The sequence below is a fragment of the Gorilla gorilla genome, chromosome 4, assembly GCF_029281585.2.
Source record: "Gorilla gorilla gorilla isolate KB3781 chromosome 4, NHGRI_mGorGor1-v2.1_pri, whole genome shotgun sequence".
Classification (NCBI taxonomy): domain Eukaryota; kingdom Metazoa; phylum Chordata; class Mammalia; order Primates; family Hominidae; genus Gorilla; species Gorilla gorilla.
In genome coordinates, this window is record NC_073228.2 from 87,933,387 (window position 1) to 87,951,898 (window position 18,512).

The window sequence follows — 18,512 nt, forward strand, 5'->3', positions numbered from 1 at the left end:
TTCCCCAGAACATGGCACTCCAAAATATGCCACTTTGGCATAAGGATGATTTTGAGTTGAAGGCTTTTAAGATTTAACAGATGCAGAAAGAAGGCTTCCTTTATCTGACCAAAACAGAACTTTTGAGAAATGAGGGCTGTTGTAAACTCTCTCTCCAGAGGAAGTTTTGTGTCCGTGAAGAAAGCGGAAAGTTGGCACCAAGATGACCTTTACAGACAAGCCTCACTCTGTTTGTTTCCCCCTTCTATTTACCTTCCGACAGTTTGCCACCTTGGAAGCCTGAAGCCTTTTGTTTTGTCACTTCTCTACAAATGTATTGTTCTTTGTTAAAATTGTTTATGTAAGCCCAAGTTCTAACCACTCCTTTGAGTTGCTCACCTCTTAAGTTTCTCCCAGGTGTATTCCGGGTGCATGTGTTAATAAATGAGTTCTGCTTGCTTTTCTCTTGTTAATCCATTTTCTTGTCAATTTTATTCACAGGACTTCTCACCTACAGAAACTGTAAGATTATAAATTTGTGCTGTATTAAGCCAATACATTTATGGCTATTTTTACAGCAACAATAGAAAATGAATGTACCTTCCTTGTGTGGTTAAGAGAATGCAAGTTATTCCCTGGGTTTTACTTTTCTCTTTTCTTATTTTATTTTTCTTTTCTACTCAGGATGAAATGGATAGATACAATTCTTCATTTCATAATCTTTCAATTGCTTCTGGCCAATTCCGATGTTTATCTATGGGTAGTATAAATAGATTATCTTTCTGATAAATGCATCTCACTCAACATAGAAGTTAAATAATGTTTAAATGTTAAAGAAAGAATACAATTTAAAATAGGATGAATATGATATAAAACAATAGAAAATATAAAAACAACTGTTTCTACATTTGTTTGACTCTATCAGAGCCCATATGGCAGAAATTAGAAAATAAATAAAACATCAGTAAAGCATTATTAAAAATAAATAGAAATTATTTAACAAGTAAACATAATAAGATAAAATATTTGTATTATAATAAGAGATGTAAATAGGAGCGATTAGAGAGTAAAACAAAATTCAATGACATACTTAAAGAAACACAAAAAGTTTAAGTATTAAAGCAATTACAAAAGCATATCTAATACATTCAAATTATAAGAAGGCATTGAATACAATCATATTGGACAATAAATAAAAAACAAAAAGTGCAAAATAAGATAAAAGCATTCTTCTTATATTATTAAGCTATATAATTTACACACAAAATTTAATGACAGTAAATCCTCTAATAAAATTTTATGAAAGTGTATAAACTAAAACCGTTAAGGAGGAATTAAAAAACAAAAAGTTAAGGACCCAAAAGTATCTTGCGGTATTTGACAAAAGAGTAAAATGTAAGTAATGACACCTGTGCTCTGAGTTGAAGAATATGATTTATTTAAATATACTAAATATATTTAAACATATGCCTTATAAAAAGATATGAGACCTTTGTCTTTTTCCAGTGCCCATTAATTAGCATGCTAATACATTCCTGAAAAGAGACATTTTATAGGTCTTTTTTATAGGACCTTTTCTTAAGGTCATATACCTTAAAAAACTGTTTTATTTAATATTAAAAATTTGCAACAATAGATTAACCTTAAAATATAATCGTTTAGAAATATTAAAATACTTTACTTAGTATTTATTGCCTTAAGGTAGAAATCACCAGTATAATACAGAATATTTACAAATCAATAAGCATAAGGAAGCCATATGGCATCTAGCCAAGGGAGCACTCAGAGGAAAATTCATACATTAATACATTTATAGGATTAAATAAAAAAATAGGAAACTAGCACGGATAAGAGCCATCAAACAGGCAAATGAGACAGATGGTATACATGCTTTTCTAGGGAAATGTAAATTTAACCAAAATAAGTTGAAAGTGTGACTAAATAAAAAATGCAATTCTTTTTTTTTTTTTTTTTTTTGAGACCGAGTCTCGCTCTGTCGCCCAGGCTGGAGTGCAGTGGCGCGATCTCGGCTCACTGCAAGCTCCACCCCTCGGGTTCACGCCATTCTCCTGCCTCAGCCTCCCAAGGAGCTGGGACTATAGGCGCCCGCCACCACGCCCGGCTAATTTTTTTGTATTTTTAGTAGAGACGGGGTTTCACCATGTTCGCCAGGATGGTCTCGATCTCCTGACCTTGTGATCCGCCCGCCTCAGCCTCCCAAAGTGCTGGAATTACAGGAGTGAGCCACCGCGCCCTGCCTGATAATGCAATTCTTATTTAAAAATTACCCTTATGAAAGTTCTTCTGACCCCTCCACAAAACTGCATTTGTTCTACTCTACCATGAATCTGATGCCATTCTAAGAAAGGGACAGGAGAAATTTATATGTAGGTAACGTAGATGGTTGCCATCCATGATTAGTTCTAGGCAGCAATGGGCAGACTTCTCTGACAGAAATGTGTACCCCAATGATACACAACATGCCACCATAAGAAACACAGTTCTTTAAAAGTTCAGCTGCCTTTTAAAGATATGAACCATTAAGACTATTATACCTAGATGAGTTTATTGGGTTGCTTTACTCCACAATGAAAAGAAAAATGAAGGAAAATGGATCATTAATGTGGTTTTGCTTTGCAAACATTTCAAATATCTTGTCCCCTCTTCTTTCTCCAGCATCGCTATTGTAATCAGTTCTTCCCAAGCTGCTACCACATTTGCACAGGTGTAATCTGATGATACCTTGGTTTGGCTGGCTACACACACTTCTAGCCTCTGTTATAGATTTCTTTAATGTGGAGGTATGGGATGGCCACTGAGACTCACTTTTTACTTACACATTTGTATCCTAGAAGTGTGGGAACATTAGTGTACAAGGATTATCCTCATCCAAAAAAGGAGGAGAACATTTGGCCAATTGCTTCCCCTCTCATCCCAATAGTGGAAGGCAACTCAGTAACAAGCTCTTGACTTGGCTTTCACTCCTTCCGGGTTTCAGCTGCCCTGCTACTCATTCCTTCTACCTGGATCACTTCCTCCAATTAGTGTTTAGCTTTTTCTATGGATGTTAAAAATCACTGACCAGTAAAAATTAAAGGAATTAAATTCCTCATGAAGAATTCTACCTACTTTAGGGGTAGAGAGAATGGATCAAAGAATGGAAAGAAGAATATTTTTCAGCCATTTCACTTAATTTTGCTTTCACTTGTTTAGTATTAAGTAACAAGACTAATTTGACAATCCCTTCTCACACCCATAAACTCTCACATCCAGGAGAGTTAGAAAATATTCCCCTTCAATTTTTAAGAATGAATCCTGTCTGATGCTGCCAATGTGCATGAACTGTAGTCTTTAAATATGTATCAATTTTTTGAAGCCATAGGTTTAGAATAAAAGGTTAAAGAAACACATTTCAGGAAAGTCAGGGATACAATGACAGAACGTTTGCATGAAAGCCCTTTGGCATTCTTTCAAAAATTTTAAAACTTATTATTCAGCAAGAGAAAGACTGGTTAATACCCTCTGTGATTTCAGAGAAATTAACACTTCAGCAGATGTCAATGATGTTTTTTTCTTTAAATGAAGACCTTGCTCAAATTCAAGCTTTGGAGCAAATTTTCTACAAGCATACCCAAAAGCATTTATGGACTATAATGAAGGTCTATTGTAGGAAATGTCTAAATTATCCAGTTTGGGGAAAAAAGAAAGAGCAAACATTAAAAGCAATGGGGATGAAATAGATGAAAGCCTGTGGTTTACATTATTGTTCACTATTTTTTTCCACTCCTCAGATTAGAGCTTTCTTTGCAGCATGACATGAATACATATTTCTGTTTTATAACAATATGTGTTATTGTACCACAGGTGACCAAATGGGATTTTTTTTGGTTTTGTTTTTGTTTTTCCTATTGACTGCTAGCTGTCTGTCTTGCCAATAGTGTTAGAAATGAACAAAGATGTAGACCTCAAACTTAGGTTATCAATCTTGGGGACAGTAATCTGTTCAGAATTTAGGGCTCTGATATTGGTCTGCATCTGTCCAATTATAATGTCAATCCTGAGGGAGAAGAACTAGAACACAAGGAGGAAGAGTAAGCACCAAGCTGGAGACAGATTCAGGCAATCAGAAACAGTGGTGTGCTCTGACCTTGAGTGATATTTTAGATTACTGCTTCACTCTTCCTTTCCTTGAATGTGAAGAGACACTGTAATTGTGTAGCATAAATTTTCAAGTCTCCATTTCGGCTATAGGGAAAAGTGTAAGAATTCCAATTAGATTTTACATTTATCTTCACCCTTTTTAGTTCCCTGCTGTGAGTCAAGGGAATTATATAGGAGCGCTAGTTAATTGTCTAGGGGTTAGAGATATCTATTATTAAGCACCAATGAGTCCAGAAGTACAACCTATTTCAGAATCCATACTCTATTCTAATTTTCCTTTGGGTCGGGGAAGAGCAAAGCAATGGCATGAATTTAAATTCTTGTTCCACAAGAGAAAACAATGTCCAAGAACCAAATTGTTTTTCAAAAATAATCAGCTCTCCAGTTGGCTGGGTTCCATTATGGATTTACTCTTAATGCAGAAGCTGCAGAGGTAAAAAGTGTTAAACACTTCTTAGAACAGAGGCCGCAGATTACTCTGTAGTCTATTGAGCCACAAGAGAAGTGCATGCATATGCATCTTTTTTTATTACTAGAGAGCATTCTATGGGAAGGATCTGGTGGCACTTCCTAAATTCCCTACAGTCTGCAACTCTGAGATTTCCTTTTTTTACAGTTTTACACTTGTAGACGAAAAGATCTAAACAGTTTGACAGTTTCTTAGTTAATCTGATCATTTGGGGCAGCCAGATTAAATAATTCAGGTCCTGGTTGAAATACGATTGACCTGGGTGACCTGGTTTGCCGGTTTGCAATTATCCAGTTGACCCAGATATTGCCAAATCTCCACTTCGTGGCAGTTTTACAACACTTGGAACCACTGCTTTAAGTATCCGTCTCCTGAGACTTAAGCTGGCTCCTGCTGCTAATGAGATTAGTTACACACATGTTGCCTACTCGAAACCTCCTTCATTGCCAAAAAATCCAGCTTTAGAAGTAGATAAAAGACAATGAGATTGTTAGAGAATTAGGGTTCAATGCCATTTTGGAGGGTTAGCCAGGGTCATACTTTCATAGTGTAGGGGGAACAGGAATATCATAGGAATTAGGGAAAACTGATAATTTCCATTTTCAGTTCAGCATCACTGGGGGCTTGCGTTAGAGTAGCCACCAGATTAATGTGGCTTCTACAACTACTGAGGGCAAGCTTTCTGTAGGGTGTCCTTGGTGACTGGGTCTAAGTTTTCTCAGGAAATCCTGTTAGAATTTTCACTTGCAGAGTTGTGGAAAGAAGGCAAGGCTGCCTGAGAGCCCCACCTCCCTAGTATGTTCTGGTTGGCAAGACTGTCAACCAGAGTGGCTTTGAGCCCAGGCTGAGTGGCCAAAGCCACCCCAATTTGGCTGTGGAGGCATGCACAGTGTGCATTTAGCAAAGCCCTGGTTGGCAGGCATTTGGGGTCATGTAGACTTAATTTTCATTTTCAAAAACATCCCTGAAGCAAGCAGTGGGTACCCCCAAAGAGGTTTGCTGCATATTTTGCCCCTCGTTCTATATTACCTCATGTAAATAAGAGGTAGTTTTCTCCATAGGTTTAGTTTCATGTAAAACACTAAACAGGGAATTACAGCTGTGGCACAAAATTGTAGTAAAAATCGAATCAGTGGGAGCAAGTCATAAAATGTGCTTTTACCCTGAGAATTTTCCTCATTGTCACCCTTATATTGCAAATTACCCAGTTACATATCACATAAAGAGGTGTGTTTATAAAGGTCAGATTTCTCACTCTAATTTATGCATCAGAAGTGAATATGCAGTCATAAGTAATTTTAATCTCATAACCAAAAAAAACCACACACCTCTAGGTATATTTATCTAAAATATAACAAAAGATGCTTATATATGAAAAATAGTGAAACAACAGAAAAAAAGAAATTATCTTAAACTGCAGTCAAATAAACTTGTATTATATATTAGAAGCTTTCTAATTCTAACTCTGGAATGTTTTATGAAGAGAAACGATGCTATCTGGTTGTCAGTAGATTTTTTTTAGGTAAGATTTAATTAATTAATTAAAAAGTTTTCAGAATGACGTATTTATTTGGAAGCAGAGGTGAAACTAAATGATTTTTAGAAGCCCCTTGTGAACCTAGTCTTCTGTATTCAAATTTATTGATGATAAATTTGCCTTGTGTACCTGGGAGGCATAAATATTAAAGAGGACACTAGACTCTCCCTACTCTACATTCATCCTTTCCTATTAAGAAAGCCCTTCCTGGAATCATTCAAGAGGACTCAGTAAAAAGTAGTTAACTTCAAAGTGATACCAGGAATCGGCAGTTTCAGCCCACATTGTAGTGGCGTGCTAGGGTATATGCATCCTGGATTTCATTATAATTATCTGTTCTTTTTCTCCCCATCCCCCTTACCCCACCTGGTTTTATAGCAATTTCTCAACCCCCTGATAATTAGGATGGTCAGTCTTCACGGGAGTTTGAATTTCAAAATCTTGAAAGGGTTCTTGGATTGTAAAACAAGACTAAGATGAATGTTATTTGCTGCAGGAGAGGAGGGAATCTTAAGCACTGGAAGGTGTCAAAAGTCCAAAGCATTTTTAGGATTCCCATTAGGAAAGCTCTTGGGAGTGGGAATTGTCTAGTATATATCACTCAGGTGAAAGGCTTTCGGGGAGTTGACCTAGGAGGTCACAGACAATTTTTTTTTTTTTTTTTCTGACTGGAATTTCTACCTTATCTCTCTGGTTCCCAATCTTGTCCCTGATGTTGGGTTGCTGTCTTTCTCTGGAATGTCAATAACAACCTCATTTTTTACCTTTTTTTAAACCTCTTTTTGTTTTCTTAGGCCTCTGGAATTTGGGCCAACATGACACCAATTGCATACTCTCATGGAGGCCCAGCAGCCTCCTGGACTTCATTTTCACCTTACTCTTCCTCAGTGACAATAGCAAAAAAGAAAGGAAATAAAAATATCTTGAAAACAAGGAAAATATGGGCCTAAAAGGTGTTGGAAGGAAAAGGACTAACATTAGATCAGAAGAAGGCACTATTATGTAAGTTTCAGCTAGAAATATGCAAGAATATGCTAGAATACTCTGAAAAACACAGAAACTCGTTTTCATTGGATTGTTATTTTATCAAAATCAGACAGATGAGACTGTCAGAAACACTGCATCCACCTAGTAATTGTATCTGCTATCCGTACTGTGATCCTTAGCAACCAATTGTTATTACAAGCATAAGGCTATATGAAATGCCCAGAGTATCTCCAGATTCTACAGATATTTTAAAAAGATACAGTTTTCATTCTGGCTGTCAAATAAATAAGCAAACAGAATTATATAATAAAAACATGGTCAAAATCAAGCAAAAATTGTTTCATTAACTTACTTGAACTGTCATTTCTCTCAGTATTTTAAACACCGGTATCCAATATGTTCTATTTACTCTTTTACAATCGGATGGTCTCTGGTCTTAGTCCCATAAGTATGTGGGAATAGTGCCAATCCCCAGGAATGGCACCTGGGCCGAAGGAACATCCCTATACACGCATGCTTCTGTAGGGATGGAGGTGTAGTGTTAGCTACCTACACTTGAAGTATGTCTAGCTGTCTTTTCCAGGTTGCTCTCCGGGGCCAGCTCCCAGCAAAGACATAAAGCAAGTGAAATGTGCTTTTGGTGCTCTAAGCTTTGCCATTTTTATTCCCCATTCTTTAGTATTCACTACCCTCAGCTTTATTAACTTTGTCAAAATTTAGTCTCAGGAAAAGGTCTCCTGGAAATATTTTTAAGTCTTAGTATGAAATTTGAAATGTCACTCCTTCTAGGGTGATTTGTGTTTTTATTTTTAATGCTAACTATAGAATAAAATTCTGTATCACTTTTAAGGAATTCCACACATCATTGGGTAGGTGAGAAAGAGATTCTGGAGGGAGATCAAAGAAAGCCCTCTCAGGACACTAAACACTCCTTGAGTTCACACACACACACACACACACACACACACACACACACACTCTAAGGTGAAAGAATTAATGTATATCACCTTTCTGGCATGTGTTAGAAGGCACAGCAGTTATCATTGGTATGTTTCTCACTAAATTCTATGCTGCAAGTAAGATTCAAGAGAGAGGTTAAATTATTTCATAGTGGTCACACAACTATTTAAAATTAAGTCCACAATAAAAACATCAGCCAACACCTAGTCTCTTTTCTCTGTATATTCTAATCATTTTTGTTGATTTGAGTTTTGTATGGAAAGCATTAATGGAGCATTTTCTGGGCTCAAATTCACATAAAATTATCGGAGGAACCAAATGAGAAAAATACAAAATCCTCTCAGAAACCTCAGGGAGAAGCCAGACCCATTTTAATGTCTGAGGTCTTCATTCATTTTTTTTTTCCATTTCTGAAGAGACACTTCATTTATCATCTTTGCATCATCCTTTCCTTTGGTTAATGGATGGTGTTACACATATTCTTTGATTACTGACTGATCTTTTATAACTTCTATTTTGTGAGGCATGAAACATTTCGCACCACAAAACATGGCATTTTCACTATTGAATAACTACATATTTATTTCCCTGAAAATGTCCCTGAGATCTGGGTGCTTCATTTTCAGATTTTCCAACTTTTTCCCTTTTATTGATTTCATTATTACTATCAACATCTTGTCGCAAAATTGTTTCCTTGAAAATCATAGGCAAAATTAATATAACATTTGTTCACAAATGCTATTGTATTCTCTACTTCCTATGAGAACACATGTCCTAACATTAGATGAACTTACAGGCATCAGAACAGGTAAGAAGTGCCTGATATTGAGTCTTTTTAATGTTTGACCTTTCTTCATTTACTGCTCTTTAATCACCTATGTGCATACCAAGAAGAAAAGGTCATAAACATCATTTCATTCTTTAACTATTACTGATTAAGTAAAGGCATATTAAAACCATAGTTGACTTCCATTAGCAAGGCAAGTCAAGCAGTTCATAAGCTACCTGTTTTCATTTATGCAATAAATATTAGTAACCTCCTATCACATATGCCAGGCACTATTTTTGAGTTAGGGAAATAATGGGGAGCAAAAGATGTGTCTCTACTCTCCTACAGGTTAATTGGGGAGACAAGTAGTAGTCAAACAGAAATGCAAATGAATTTATCATTACAAATTAAGACATGTATTCTATCAGAAAAAAAAAAGAAGAAAAGAAGGAACCAAAGAAAAAACAACTTTATATGTGAGTTTAAAGCAAGGGAACCTACCCTAAAATGAGAATTTGAGGAAGTTAAAGGGAAGCTTCAAGAAAAAGGGATCTTTAAGCTGAGATTTGAAAGATGAGGAAGGTTAAATTAATAGAAAAGGATGAAAAAGATTTTATAAACAGAGAGTATAATCAAATACATGGCATTTGGAAAGAGAATGGAGACTTTAGAGATAGACAGAAGGCAACTTGGCTGGAGCTCATAGACTGAGGGACAGAGTGATCATTGATATGGTTTGGCTGTATCTCCACCCAAATCTCATCTTGAATTATAGTTCCCCTAATCCCCACATGTTGTGGGAGGAACCCAGTGGGAGGTAATTGAATCATGGGGGTGGTTACCCGCATGCTGCTGTTCTCATGCAGGTGAGTGAGTTCTCACAAGATCTGACTTTTTTTGTTATTTTTTTGTTTGTTTTTTGTGTTTTGAGATGGAGTCTCTCACTGTCACCTTGGCTGGAGTGCAATGGTGCCATCTCAGCTCAATGTGACCTCTGCCTCCCGGGTTCAAGCGATTCTTCTGCCTCAGCCTCACAAGTAGCTGGGATTACAGGCACCTGCCACCACACCCAGCTAATTTTTTGTGTTTTTAGTAGAGATGGTTTCACTATGTTGGCCAGCCTGGTCTCAAACTCCTGACCTTGTGATCCATCTGCCTCAGCCTCCCAAAGTGCTGGGATTACAGGTGTGAGCCACCACATCCAGCTGATCTGATGGTTTTATAAGGGGCTTTCACCCCTATTGCTCACACTTCTCCTTGTTGCCACCATGTCAAGAAGGACATGTTTTCTTCCCCTTCCGCCATGATTGTAAGTTTCCTGAGGCCTCCCCAGCCCTGCAGAACTGAGCCAATTAAATCTCTTTCTTTTATAAATTATCCAGTCTCTGGTATGTTCTTATAGCAGCATGAGAACGGATTAATACAATCATTAATAAGGCTAGGGTGATAAGCAAACGCCAGACCAGGTGGATATTTTAGGATGTTGAGGATGTTGCTGTTTACATTGGGAGCAATGGGAAGTAACTGCAATGTTTTAAGCATAGGGGTATCACAATTAAACAGCTTTGCATTTTGAAAATATTTTTTATGCTCCTGACAGAGTTTAGGTTTGCTGAACACAGAGAACTCAGTGACCAATTTTGTCCTTTAACGTCCAATTATTATAAAGATTTGATGGGAGAGAAAAATGAGGGATACACTCTTTAATGCTATTCAGGAATTTCTTTCTTCCTTTCTCTCTTCTGCCTTCCTTTCTCCCTTCCTTTCTTTCTCTCTCTCTCGAATCGATAGTATCACTTCCTACTTCTTCAAATAGAAAAGCTACTTGAGAAAGCCATTCACTAAGCTTCACTTAGAAAGATGTGTAGAAAACTGTGAATTCTTATACACGGTGTGAAGAAACAGTAATAAATAATAACCAGTGGCCAAATGCAGATTTATAATCTAGAGGCAAATTTGTTTTTCCATTGGATATAATGCTGTGCAGGGGAAATATGATGTAATTCCATATTTACAAAGATATTCTAATCCAGAGTGGAATGTTATTCAAAAAAACCCACGGATGTTTGATAAAATTATAGTATTAAAAGGAGCCTCTTCATCTAGACAGAAGTACACCAATAAATACTGAGCAGATGTTTATACTATTTCTCTTAGTGCTCAAAGACGTGAATATTTAATTTATTTATTCATTCATTCATTTACTAAACACATTTTTATGGATCCCAACCCTATGCTGGGCACTGGTTCTTAGGATATAGGAGAGAACTGAAGAGATAGTGATTTTGTTTTTCTGGGGATTATATTTTGAGTGGGGTAGGCAATAAAGAGATAAGCAAGGAAATAGATGGTATGTTAGATGGTGCAAACAAAGGGAGGTGGGATTGCAAGGCTGCGATTGGGGGGCTTGATATATATATATGTTTTAAACATTTATATTTATATATTTATATTTGTATATATGAAAAATCACCATCAGTGAGGTTTTCTCTTAATATACCTATCTTACACATATAATACTTATGAACGTAAGTACATAATACTTATGAATGTAAGTATTATATATGTGTATGTATATATGTGTGTGTGTACATGTATATATATGTATGTATGTATATGTATATTAAAAGAAAACCTCACTGATGTGGCATTTGAGCAGGTTAGAATGCTGACAGCCTAAATCAAAGAAAACCCTTTTACCATTTTTTCTCAGCCCATTGGGTAAAGACACATAAAGAGTCACCTTAAATGTTATTATTTTTTTAACACCATGTTTAAATGTTGTTATCTTGGTATTTGATATTAGAAAATCATGCCAGTGCTACCTCATCCGCAATCTGCCATCCCCTCTTCTGCTTTATTTTTAATTGCTCGAGGCCGATCTACTTCTGGCTCTGCCTGAAGTGCCTGCTATTTGATGATTATGGATGCTATGAATAGCATGTTTGGGAAAAGATTCACTTCATTTGCAATACAGTTTAATTATAAAAGAACTTTTTAAACTAATGTTTTCTTGCTAATTCCTTTCTCAAACTTGGTCTTTCTCTTTGTTTAGCAGATGTGTTTTCATTATAAACCCATTTGGCAATTTTGAAACAAGTTCACAACAGAGCCCATTTTCTAAACAAATCTGCACAAATATGCAAACTGAACTTGACATTGAGTTTTACAGCTGCAACAATCAAAGGATAAATAGTTTTGTCAAGAATTACCATTCTGAGATTGGAGATTAAATCATTTTCATTAATGAAATTCATTTTCAGGGCAGTATCATCGAATACTATTACCTGTCTTAATATTCAGAAACAAAATATCATATTTATGTATAATACCATTGATTTTAAAGTATTTAGTTAGAATCTACTTCTTCAACTCAATAGTACGAAAATATGTCAAGCAAAATCTACACACATTTTAAAAATTGCCTTTATGTAAATACTTTAAGGTTGCCTGTCTGTTGTTGGCTTCAATATTTCATAGAATTCTTTTTAAGTGGATCAAATTATTCAATGTGCACATATGGGTTGTATTATAAGATATTATGGACTAAATGTTTATGTCCTCCCCCACTTCATATGTTGAATCCCTAAGCCTCAGTGTGATGCTATTTGGGGATGGGGATTTTGAAAGATACTTAGGGTTGGATGAGGTCATGGCAGTCGACTTTTGGTCTGATGAAATGAGTATCCTTGTAAAAGACACCAGAGAACTTGCTTTCTCCCTCTCCTCTCACACACAAAGAGATCATGGCTGCATACAAGTCAAGAGAAGAGGACTCAAAATGAAACCTACCTTGTTGTTATCTTGATCTTGAACTTCCCGGTCTCTAGAACTGTGAGAAAATAAATTTCTGTCATTTAAGCTACCTGATCCATCATATTTTGATATGGCAGCCTGAGCAGACTAAGATTTAAGCTGTATCTGTTCTGTTAATAAGTGAATTCATCGATAAATACAATATGACAGAAATACTAATCTGATGTTTTTCTGTGTAGGACATTGGAATAATGAAGCAAAAATTTAAAAAAGAAACTGGCAAAGCACATGCACAATGGGCATTCAAGTCATCTTACTGAATACAAACAAGTACTTAAGAAACACTGACATCACAGGGTCCTGATTCTCCTTACAGACACTTAAAATTCAGAAGGATATGCAAATGAATAGTCCACCTTCAGGCCTGCCTAGTTTTCAATAGTGTTTGACCTATTAGGCAATATATTAAGGAAAATCAATAAAGTTGACATCTCACTATGGTAGTGATGTTTATTTATCTTATGTAGTTGAACTCTTTTATTTTTAAGGAGTACATGAAAATTTTAAATTTTTGTTTAGTTTTTGGACCAGCATTGAACTATTCAAGACGTAACTGAAGAACTTATATAAAATTACTGCTATGATTTAAGTATGTTTTTTATTTTGTGGAAATCTGAATAACATGACATAGAAAGTTATATTCAAAAACAATTGTTAAATATGGTATGAGAGAGATTGCATGACTAAAATTCCCTCGAGGATTTATGAAAGATGCTTAAAACCACATACAATTTCCTTGTTTTTTTTTTATCACCTCAGTCAGAGTGAAAGGTAAGGTCATAATGCAAATATTATTTTTACCTAGAGATTAAGGATATGAGAGGGAGGTATTGAATTTATTTTCTCAGTCATGTTTAAAATTAAGCCAGTTTCCCTTCTCATTCATAGAGTCCACAATAATGTTACAACTTGCCCTTAAATGTCTGGTGAATAACAATTAATGATTAATTACTAGGTCTTTTCAAATTTTTTTAATGGTTTATTATAGGAGATAGTAAATACTAACTTAGCCCTTGGTTATGCTTTCTTTTCAACTTAAGTTACATTAAGGTTTAATTCTATCTGAGCTGAAATAAATCATGCAATTGGGTGTAATTTGTTGGGGGAAAAAGTCTCAAAACAAAACATAAATCATATGCACACAAAACTAATTAAATTAAGTATGATTCAGAAAAATCTAAAGCACTAAGAAATCAGGACACTCTTACAAGTTAACCTTTGTCAATATGTTCATAGAATTTTAAGTTATTTTGAATAGACAATAAAGCTACCCAACCAAATTGTGCTCTACATGTACACATTAAACCTTGACCAATATTAATTAGCAAGGAGGCACACAAGAGTTCATGCGGTATCTTTTTTAAGCTCTCTGTCCTTTGAGGAGCTACAATAATCAATTTATACAAATTATCACTCACAGCAGAACTAAGAGTCTAGAGGCAAGATTCTCTTACTATCTGGTTGCATCAGGCAACCAGAAATCATGTGAATTCAAATGCCTGAATTGGCAAGAATAGGGCTTATCTCATAAGTATCTTAACCAACTTATGTATATTGAATACCTTTAATTTAACCAATTAAAACTCATTTCTACCATTTGTGATGGTAATTGAAAAGTCACTGTTATCACCTATTAAAGCCTACCTCTTACCTTTAAATATAGTAATTAGCATATCCTTGATTGGTGATGGAGAAATGGATAACAAAATCACTTTGGGCTGTCTCTAGAATGTACTTCAGAAATAGAATGTCAGGGACTGATTTAGCACCAAGATTGTAGCCCAGCCTGAAGAATACACATATAGCATCATATTCATACTACACAAAGAATTTTAAACCTGATGAGCTCATCTCTGTCCAACCTATCCATTAGGTTGTGTCTGACACCAATGATATATCCTGAGATCTAATTTAATGCAAAATAGATTAGTGCTAATTGTAATGCCATCTAAGAATGATTTTAATTGCTTTCATCTTGACTTTTCTATTCATTTTGTGTCACATTTACAGTATGCCACATATTGTATTAAACCACCCACATTTTTGAACTCAGGCTTTGTGATATGACTTCATTTGACCAATAAAATATGAGTAGAAGTGGAGTGTAACATTTCTGAGAAGCTTTAGGAGGCAGAATATGGTCAACTGTGTTCTCTTTTCTCTCTATCACAAGGCTGACAATATTTCAAGCAGATAATTCACACCAGTGTAGGTCAAGAATTAAAATATGGAGCAAAACTGCATTCAACTAATAAGAGTCACATAGCATAAGTGAGAAATAAATCGTTGTTTTTCAGCCACTGATATAGTGGAAATACTATAACATCAATTAAGATATCCTAACAGGGTGTAGCCATAGCAAACTACTCAGAATTACAAGTAGAGGCTTACTATGGTTTCATTAACAAACCTGGAGTGTGGAATTTGAAAGCTGCTAAGTCTGGGTTACATCCTGACTGCAGCTGTTACTAGCTTTGTGACTGACTTGTCCACTCTTTATTTTCCATCTTATTATAAACAAATATTAATAATAATTAAAATAGAACTAATAATATTATTCAGAGACTCTAATGAAAGTTAATTGAGAAAATGTGTCTAAAATTCTTATGATAAGGCAATATATTATATAAATTTTTTGTTATATGATTATAATGACTTAATTGATGTCTTAAAAAATACTCTGCTGTGATTCCTTTCTGTGGATAAACCTTATAGGCATAGCATTTCTACTTACAAAAGGAGTTAGGAGTTTGTTTTTACACTTGTTCATGAAAAAGCTTATTTGCAATTTGATTTCCTAGCACAACTTTGGACATTTCCTTATACTTTTTATATCCAAGGGTAACATTTTATTGGAAGAGCCTCATGGCATTGGCAAACTGGAAATATATGCTGAAATATCCACATTTTAGATCAGCAGTTCTCAAAGTTTCTGTTCTTAAAAATTTCTTGGAAATCTCAAAAGTTGTTGAGGACACTAATGAGTTTTTGTTTATGTAGGTGATATGTAATGCCTTTATTATATTAGAAAAGAAGGCTGGGCATGGTGGCTCACGCCTGTAATCCCAGCACTTTGGTAGGCCGAGGTGGGCAGATCACCTGAGGTCAGGAGTTCGAGACCAGCCTGGCCAACATGGTGAAACCCCATCTCTACTAAACATACCAAAAATTAGCCAGACGTAGTGGTGGGCGCCTGTAATCCCAGCTACTCAGGAGGCTGAGACAGGAGAATCACTTGAACCCAGGAGGCAGAGGTTGCAGTGAGCCAAGTTCATGCCATTGCACTCTAGCCTGGGCAACAAGAGCGAAACTCTGTCTCAAAAAAAAAAAAAAGAAAGAAAGAAAGAGAGAGAGAGAGAGAGAGAGAGAGAAAGAAAAAGAAAGAAAGAAAGAAAGAAACAAAGAAACAAAGAAAGAAAGAAAGAGACAGAAAGAAAGGAAAAGAAAACCAGGGAATTTCAAATTTTTTGTTAAAATAAAAATATTACCATTACATATCATTAAAATAATGTTTTATAAAATAACTTTATTTTATGAAACAAAAACTAATGAGATGAACGGAATTATTTTAAATCTGTGCAAATCTCTTTAATATCCGACAGTTAAAATATAGCTGGATACTCATACTGCTTTTGTATTCTGTTATCATATATTGCTTTGGCTGAAGTTTATAGAAGAAATATGACTTCAAACAGATATGTAGTTGCAAAAGGAAGAAATATTTTAGTAGCCTTTTAAAAATTATGGGTATTATTCTTTGATATTATACAAAAACTTGATATGTGGTAGTTTCTTAAAGGTCCGTTGTAGTGTAAAATCTGAAATTATGTAAATGAGCTTTTTTATTGTTATATTAAAATTCAAAGGTCTATCTTACACTTTGAACAAATCTGTTACACATTAATGATTGATTTTATAACATCACAGGTTGGTCACTTGAAAATATAGTTTCACTGAGGTACATAGTTTTTTAAAAGGCTGACATATTTCACTTTATATAAAAAAATCATATTTATGGCCAAGCATGGTGGCTCACGCCCGTAATCCCAACACTTTGGGAGGCCAAGTCAGGTGGATCACTTGAGGCCAAGAATTTTTGACCAGCCTGGCCAACGTGGCGAAACCCCATTTCTTCCAAAAATACAAAAATTAGCTGGGTGTGGTGATGCACACCTGTAATCCAAGCTACTCTGGAGGTTGAGACATGAGAATTGCTTGAACCTGGGAGGCGGAGGTTGCAGTGAGCTGAGATTACGCCATGGCACTCCAGCTTGGGCGACAGAGTGAGACTCTGTCAAAAAAAAAAAAAGTCATATTTATTAATTTCCCTACCAATTCCATCAGAAATGTCTTAAGTTTTAGGATGCTCTCAGGTTCACAATGGCAGATACAATTTATCATTCTAATTTCCATGTGGAAGTCATATTTTATTACTTGCAACAAATATCATGAGTTGTTTTTCTGAGCTGACAGGTTCACATCATTCATTTTGACAAAACACATGCCAAATACACAAGTCTGTATTACTGTAATTTGTTTTTAGTCATTCCTTCAAATAAAAATTGGTTTCCACCAGAAAAGTAGCATAAGTGCCTTTCCTGGAGACCACTGTCATACTCCTACATGCAGCAGGGGTGTCTTACCCATGCTTCCTACTCAGTTACACAAACTACTGGAAAGATGTGAATTCAAATTGATCTCATATAAGTAAAATGTAGAAAAGAAGATACTAAACACTAGGAAGGGAAATGGGGGATATAGGGAGAGAATTGCTAAAAGAAAAAATTATAGCTAGATAGGATTATTAAACTCTAGAGTTCGATAGCACTGTAGGATAACTATAGTTAAAAATAATATATTATATATTTTCAAACAGCTAGAAGAAAGAATATTGAATATTCCCAAAACAAAGAAATGATAAATGTTTAAAATGAGAGATATGCTAATTACCCTGATCTGATCACTATACATTGTATATATTGAAAGATCACTGTGTACCCCATAAATATATACAATTATTATGTTTCAAGTAATAAGAATAAATGATCTAAAAGATGTGAACTCAGGGTAGAGTCTTAAAATATAATTCATTTTATTCATCAAAGACTTTAAGTAAAATGGGCTACTATGCCCCCCCACCTCCATCTTGTTTTTGAAGTTGCGAGTACATGAAGAAGAATACAACAGAGACTAGTGTGGTTTGATGCCATTGCCCTGATTGTGCTAAGACAGGACTTTTATCTACAACTGCTTTTGCAGTATGAGTGCAAATGTCAACGCAATGAATAAAAAACACAAATAATGTTATAGTTCCGTTATAGTTTTTACCTCTTAGATTCACTGAAATGGTCTTGGGGTCTGGGGGCTCCAAAGATCACACTTTGAGAACTACTGTTTTAGATAAATGGTTTCCACCTTTGTTTATGGCTTGGGGATAATGGACTCCTTTAAGAATTCGATGTGAAAACCATAATGATAATAATAATAGCTGCCATCTATGTAGAGCATCTAATGTGTCAAATATATACTAAGAATCTTGGACATATTATTTTATATAACCTAAACTAGAGAGCCATAAGAGATGTATTATTAGACTCATTTTACAATGAGAAAATTGATGGGCCTGAAAGATTAAGTAATGTTCCAGGATCCGCTAGCTTTTAATTTGTGGAGATGAGAATAGGACCCTGGTATTCCAATTACAAAACCCTAGTCATTCTTAACTACTAGGTCAATTAATTTTTAATAGAAATACATAGAGTAGTCCCTACTTATTCATGGTTTTGCTTTCTACAATTTCAGTTACCTGTGGTCAGTCTGAAAATAAGTAAGTA

General features: G+C 35.3%; 1 long non-coding RNA gene across 1 annotated transcript; it reads right to left on the bottom strand.

Moving 5' to 3' along the window:
- Positions 1-378: 378 nt before the first annotated feature.
- LOC129533987 (uncharacterized) lies at positions 379-12,695 on the bottom strand. Its single transcript, XR_008680400.1, has 3 exons — positions 12,655-12,695; positions 580-733; positions 379-499 (listed from the first exon to the last, which is right to left on the bottom strand). It is a non-coding gene; the product is annotated as an uncharacterized lncRNA (long non-coding RNA).
- Between the last annotated feature and the right edge of the window lie 5,817 nt (positions 12,696-18,512).